This window comes from Hylobates moloch, unplaced genomic scaffold (assembly GCF_009828535.3).
Source record: "Hylobates moloch isolate HMO894 unplaced genomic scaffold, HMol_V3 SCAFFOLD_13, whole genome shotgun sequence".
Taxonomy (NCBI): Eukaryota; Metazoa; Chordata; class Mammalia; order Primates; family Hylobatidae; genus Hylobates; species Hylobates moloch.
The window spans coordinates 92,150,574-92,156,942 of NW_026652288.1; the positions used below are offsets into that span (position 1 = coordinate 92,150,574).

Consider the following 6,369-nt stretch of genomic DNA (forward strand, 5'->3'; position numbering starts at 1 on the left):
AATTTAACCTGTTTTAATCAAATCTAGTCCTAGAAAACACTAAAGTTTCCTAAAATGCAAGGAAATTATAAGATCTACATATTTTCTTTTATACGGCTCATCTATGCCCTCAGAACTGAGTCTAGTCCAGGCATTACAAGGAAAACCTAAACTCCTAAAAACCACAGGAAACATGTGGCCAAAAGCACTGTGGGGAAAAACCAAAAGCATAACACAGATTTCAGTAGGGACACTTGGTATGAAGTCTCCCTGGTATATCAATCTTCATTATTATTTTATTCTATAAGTGCATTCCAGATCACAGCAAGTTAGTAGTTTTGCCATATCTTTCACTGCCTGGCTTTATGTAAGTGCTGCTAAGAATAAAATTAAGCAGTGGGAGAAAAACATCAGTTTGGTGTCTAAATTTAGAAAACTTGATGAATAAATCTATTAAATCCATCGTGGGGAGAGAGAAGAGCAAATCATGTCTTATTGGAAAGATAAAATAAATAGAAAATAAAAGGTGATTGTCTTTATAATTTAGAACAACAGATTTCAGTGTAAAGCCCCCCCCTTTTATTTACAAATATACTGGTTGATTGTGTATTTTCATTCACATAACCCTCAACTTGAATTTTAAAAAAGACATACTGTGAGGCAAGAAACCATACAGATGATCATTACTGGAGCCCTGAATTCTGTATTTATTGGGGGGGGACCTTTATGAGATCCTACTTATGTGATATAAATCATCCTCTGAAGATCATGGAAAGCAGGTGCCTAACATTCTGCACTGCAGACATCTGGCAGGCTTTTATCCTCACACTCCACCCTCCCGCTCAACATCTGGCAGCCCCTTCATCCCTGCTCCCCACCCCCACCCCCAACTGCCTCCCAACATCTGCCACACACTTCTCTTAACCTCAGAAGCAAATCCAATCCAAAGCTCAAAGGCACAATGTTCCAGGGGTGGTGACCTGGAGTTACACGCTGGGTGGGAGTAAAGCAGGGTTTGTTTTTATTTTTTTCCTAAACTTTAAATGAATACACAATTCACTTGGAAGTATGCTTTCATGTCAAACTGGTTCTCACTGAGAAGCTTGTTTAAAATTGAAATCCATCGCTAATATGAGCCTCTTTTTATAAGTTTTAAATCACCTTGGGAATTGGAGGGTACAATCAAAAAAGTATGGGGAGGAGAATAATTTTATGCTGATGACATGCATCTTATGAGCAGAGAGAATTAATTCTGATTGGGGAAAAATGGACAGAATACTTGTGGCTCGTCTATGAAGTACAAATCACTTAAAGGAGCTGTCTTAAACCTAATCCAAAATGTTTTGAAACCTATTTAAGGAAGTGAGTGCCATTTGAATTCCACATTAGTTTAGAAATTCCTCCTTATGGCCCTCACTGGTTTATAGAGCCATCTCACTCATAATCTCCCTGGTTCTGAACAGGAAGGCAACTTCTCAGTTAGGGCTCACCCTGAAGTACTTCTCCTCACCTGAGTAAATCACCTGACTTAACGCTTCCTACTAACACATTTGTATTCCGGCTACACTGCTCTGACAGTTTGCTGTTAACCATTGCACGGTGTTTACCTTAGGGTTACCTGAATGAGTAAACTCCCCAACTATTTCCTCCCACACCCACTCTCAGCCACCCGTACACACATAATTCTCCTTCTCCTCCCTTCTTTAGACCAACCCCTATTCCTTTCCTTCAAATGAAGAAATGCTCGCTGTTTCTTTTTCCAGAGGAACATGGATAAAACCATGTAACCCTGAGTGATCCGGGCACAGGTGACTTCTTGAGATGGTCCTGGCTTCTGATGAAATAAACATTCCAAACTCAAAGCCACTCTGGGCCTTGGATGGCTGCCAAGATGCTGGATGTATCACAGAGACTCCGCAGGACAGAGCTCTATCAAAGCATTTTATCATTTTATTACACACTTAAATTAGTAATTACTTCTGGGACATTATTTAGATTCTGTTGTAGTGTGCAATTTCTTGTTTAAAAGTTTAAATATGTTTAGTGACTATTCCTTATTTGAAATTCCTTGCACATATGTTTGTCTGGTTTTTCCCTAAATCTTTATTTTTGTTCCAAAGAATGCTAGAACAAAGAGATACATCAACATCGTTTTCTCTTTTGATAGTTACCTGGAGTAGGGAAATTTTTATGCTTATTAAAATCACAGGGGATGGTAAACTAAGTTAGGTTGGAAGTAGACTAGAATTGTTAATGGCCTTTGCATGTTGAAGTTATTATTACCAGGATGATGATGACAAAAATAAAGTCTATAGGGAGAGCCCAACAAGCTGAACGGATACATGGTTTACCAGAAACAGCATGTCAATGGGAGACAGAGGACTTGCCTTCTAGTCCCAGTCTCCATTTTGTTAGCTCTGTGATGTTTGGATCTTGGTTTTTCTCATCAAGAATGATTAAGTTTTTCTAAATATATTTTTCTTAACTTTGTATTATGAAAAAATCTAGAGTAGCTGCAACACTAGAAAGATGGCGGAGCAAGAGCAAAGAAAAATCCCTTTGGTTCCAGAAAATCTCCTGAAAAAGGAAGGCTTATCAAGCCCTCAAAGCCACCCAGGCAAAGCAGGCACTTTTGGCAAAGAAGGAGCAGAGGAAAGGAAAAGGGCCAGGTTTAAGCGACTGGGATTATTCCTACATGATTCCTCGTGGCAGAAACGTGACAAGGTGAGTCTCAGACGACTAGAAGTGAAACCTCATGACTTGGAATTGCCAGATAAACATTCCTTGGCCTTTGTTGTACACATCGAAAGGACTGATGGCATGAGTTTACTGGTGCAGAGAACCACTGCAAGACTTTGACTAAAGAAAATTTTTAGTGGTGTCTCTGTAAAAGTCACCCCTCAGAACCTAAAAATGCTGCATATAATGGAACCTTGTGTGACCTGGGGATTTCCAAATCTGAAGTCTGTCTGGGAACTCATTTTGAAATGTGGACAAGCCAAGGTCAAGAATAAGACCATCCTTCTGGCAGACAACACAGTGATTGAGGAGCATCTGGGGAAGTTTGGTGTCATTTGCTTGGAAGACCTCATTCATGAAATTGCCTTCCCAGGGAAGCATTTCCAGGAGATCTCATGGTCCTTGCACCCTTTCTACCTCTCAGTGGCCCACCATGCTACCAAAAATAGAGTGGGCATCCTCAAGGAGATGGGCACATCTGGCTATTGGGGTGAACACATCAATCAGCTCATCCCCCTGCTGAACTAGACCCAGGTGCCAAACTGCAGTAAATTTTTATCAATGAAGTGGAAGCATGTGTAGTAGAAGCATGCGTTTTTGTTTTTTTGGGAATTTTTATCGAGCATCTTCAGAGAAGATTATTTCCTGCTTTATCTTCAAAAACTGGAAAGGAAGGGTCAAAGAAAAGACAGTAGCTATGTTCATGGCAAGCACCTCTCATCACAATCCAGTTCCAAGGAAAAATTCCAGCGTTTTCCACATTGGCTGCCACCTCGTCTGAAATCAGCACATTCCATGGAGGAAGGAATCTTGCTTTGTTGCATCTTCTTTCCTAAGGTTTAATGCTGCTAAATGAGTAACTCTAGCATTGTACAAGGCTCCCTAAGACTATTGCAGGAGTCGACCAAGCCCAGGGACATAATTGAATCTGGATATCCTTGGGGCCTTGTTTTGAAAAAGACTTGAAATGCACATAGGAAGAAAGGCACAAAAATAAATGTTCACTTGACTGCAAAAAAAAAAAAAAGAAAAGAAAAGAAAGAAAGAAAAAATCTATTTATAAAAGTAGTGAGAATAATATAAGTAATCCAGCTTCAGCAATTATCAATATATCTGGTCTCATCTCTATTGCTTTAATTTGCCCCTCGTTTCCTGCTGCTTTTTAAAGCAAACCCTAGACATCATAATATTTCATCTGTAAATATTTGAGTATTTCTAAGAGATAAAGACTTTTGCCTTAGCCACATTAATTAATCATTACATCAAAACAAACTAACTGACAAGACCAAAAACAAAAGAACAAAACCACTTAACAATAATTCCTTCAATCCCTTTCAACTCAAACATTTCAAGACCCAAAGCCTACAAGCTAGACCTGAGTCAGTTATAGCCAGAGTCCTAAGAACTGACGCTTTTTACTCTATTCTATAAATTACGAAGAGTTTTAGCATTTTTACCTGATAGACTTCACTGGTCTCCAATTCTGGACTTCAAACCAAAGAGGAACATGAAAAACATAGAGAGCAGTAAGTAAAGAGCCAACCAAAAGGTTTTGGTGTTCAAAAAGAAGGTAGATTCCTTATAAAACTTGAAAGAACTAGAATTATTCTGACTAAAAAGGAGACATGCCAATGGAGTACATTAGAAGCAAAAATCATTCACTCATTCATTCATTCATGCACTTTTTCATTCATTCATTCGTTCAACAAACACTAATTGAGGGACAATGGTAAGTAATGGGGATGCAGTGACACAAAGTGTCACCACAGGAAGTGTGGCAATAAGCTAGTCTCCATCTTCAATTAGGGAAAAAGTAACCCCGATGGGGCTAAACATGCAGTGGGGATGCTAGCAAAATATTGAAGAGGGTTTTCAAGGGACCCTGGGAATCTCCTCTCAGAGACAGGAGAACTTCATTTTTGTTTAGGATGATTTAAATATGCACAGAGGATAGAAAACATTTTATGGATGCTATAGGATTTTGTAGACCCCAAATTTATCCTTTGTCAAGAAAGGTATAAAATACAGAATAGATGCTGTAATGATTTCTATTGCCTGATATTTGTATCTATCTGGTTTTGGGAGTTACCCTATATGTAAAGACAAAATCACCCTAAAAATTTAGGTTTGCTGGCCAGGCACAGTGTCTCACACCTGTATTCCCAGCACTTTGGGAGGCCAAGGCAGGTGGATCACGAGGTCAGGAGATTGAGACCATCCTGGCTAAGACAGTGAAACCCTGCCTCTACTAAAAATACAAAAAATTAGCTGGGCATGGTGGCACACGCCTGTAGTCCCAGCAACTTAGGAGGCTGAGGCAGGAGAATCACTTGAACCTGGGAGGCGGAGGTTGCAGTGAGCCAAGATTGAGCCACCGTACTCCAGCCTGGGCAACAGAGTGAGACTCTGTCTCAAAAAAAAAAAAAAATTAGGTTTGCTCCTCTCTGAAATTGAAAATGTAAGATATAACTTAACTTCACCTCTCCGAACAGAAGTCAAAGGTGTACGAAACACAATTGGAAGCTAGAGAGGTCCATTAAAATTTATTTCAGTCTTATTTCCCCTCAACGCTCCTGCTACTAGGATACCAGGCTCTATTATCTGATAACTGTAAGATCTATAAGTTGCTGCATCACCACAGTAATTTTGATATTGGCAATTTAAAAGCCCAGTGACTGACAAAGACCACCTGAAGTAACTCAGACACCTGCAAAAAGACAGCCCTGAGACAAACAGTGAAGTGATTGACCCCCTTATTACTCTTCCCTTTTCTCCCACCCCATGGCCTTCACCTGGGTTAGCCGTTCACAACCTCCCTTAGATAAGGTTCTGGCTGCTGACTTCATTTTCCTCCTGCCTCCCACCTACCCCAGCCAAAGAAATGCCCCTACCTACTTCCCATTCACCCAGAGTCATTTTTATCATAAAATTAATGTTTTTAAAAGATAATGTGAATGTAAAAATAACTGAATTTGTTTGCTCTCCCAAAATGTATATTTTCATTTTTATGTAGACCTCCTAAATTCGTCAATTGATCATTAATGTAAAACAGGTGGGTACATACCGCTGCATTTACTAAGAGCTTTCAGATGCATTGTCGAATTTAATCTAATCTCCACAGCACCCCACTGCCCTCCCAACCCAGATTTGTAGCATTTTACAGATGAAGAAACTGAGGTCCAAACAGACTAAGTCGCTTTTCCATGATCACTCAGAACTAAGAGACAGAGTCATTTCTGACTTCAAATCCTGCCTTCACATCTGGAAACCTGAGTGCTTGTAGTCAGTCTCCCTTGTGGAGTACAGGCAGGGCCATCACCTGTTTAACTGGGAAAGAAGCAACACTCAACACTCACCCTAAGGTCTTACCCTTTGCAGACCGGTCCTTTAGATTTCTGATTCCAAATGCTTTGCTGCTGCTGCTGTTTTGTTCTTGTTATTGTTGTTGTTGTTCATTTATTTCATTTTGTTTCCACAATCTCAGCATCCTTAGCTAAGAAAATGCTTTAACCCTAAGAGACTTCATTGTGAACATCTTAGACACCTGTGGTCCCCCAGTAGAGGCGAGGCCTCTCCAAATGGCACTACACACTCAACAGACACCTGGGCCAGCTCTTAAATCCCTGCTTGCCATATAAGAAAGCAAAGTCA

The 6,369-nt window shown here is 40.0% G+C and overlaps 1 pseudogene; it reads left to right on the forward strand.

Moving 5' to 3' along the window:
• Positions 1 to 2,487: 2,487 nt before the first annotated feature.
• On the forward strand, positions 2,488 to 3,246 carry LOC116480516 (large ribosomal subunit protein uL30-like 1; annotated as a pseudogene).
• The last annotated feature ends 3,123 nt before the right edge of the window (positions 3,247 to 6,369 follow it).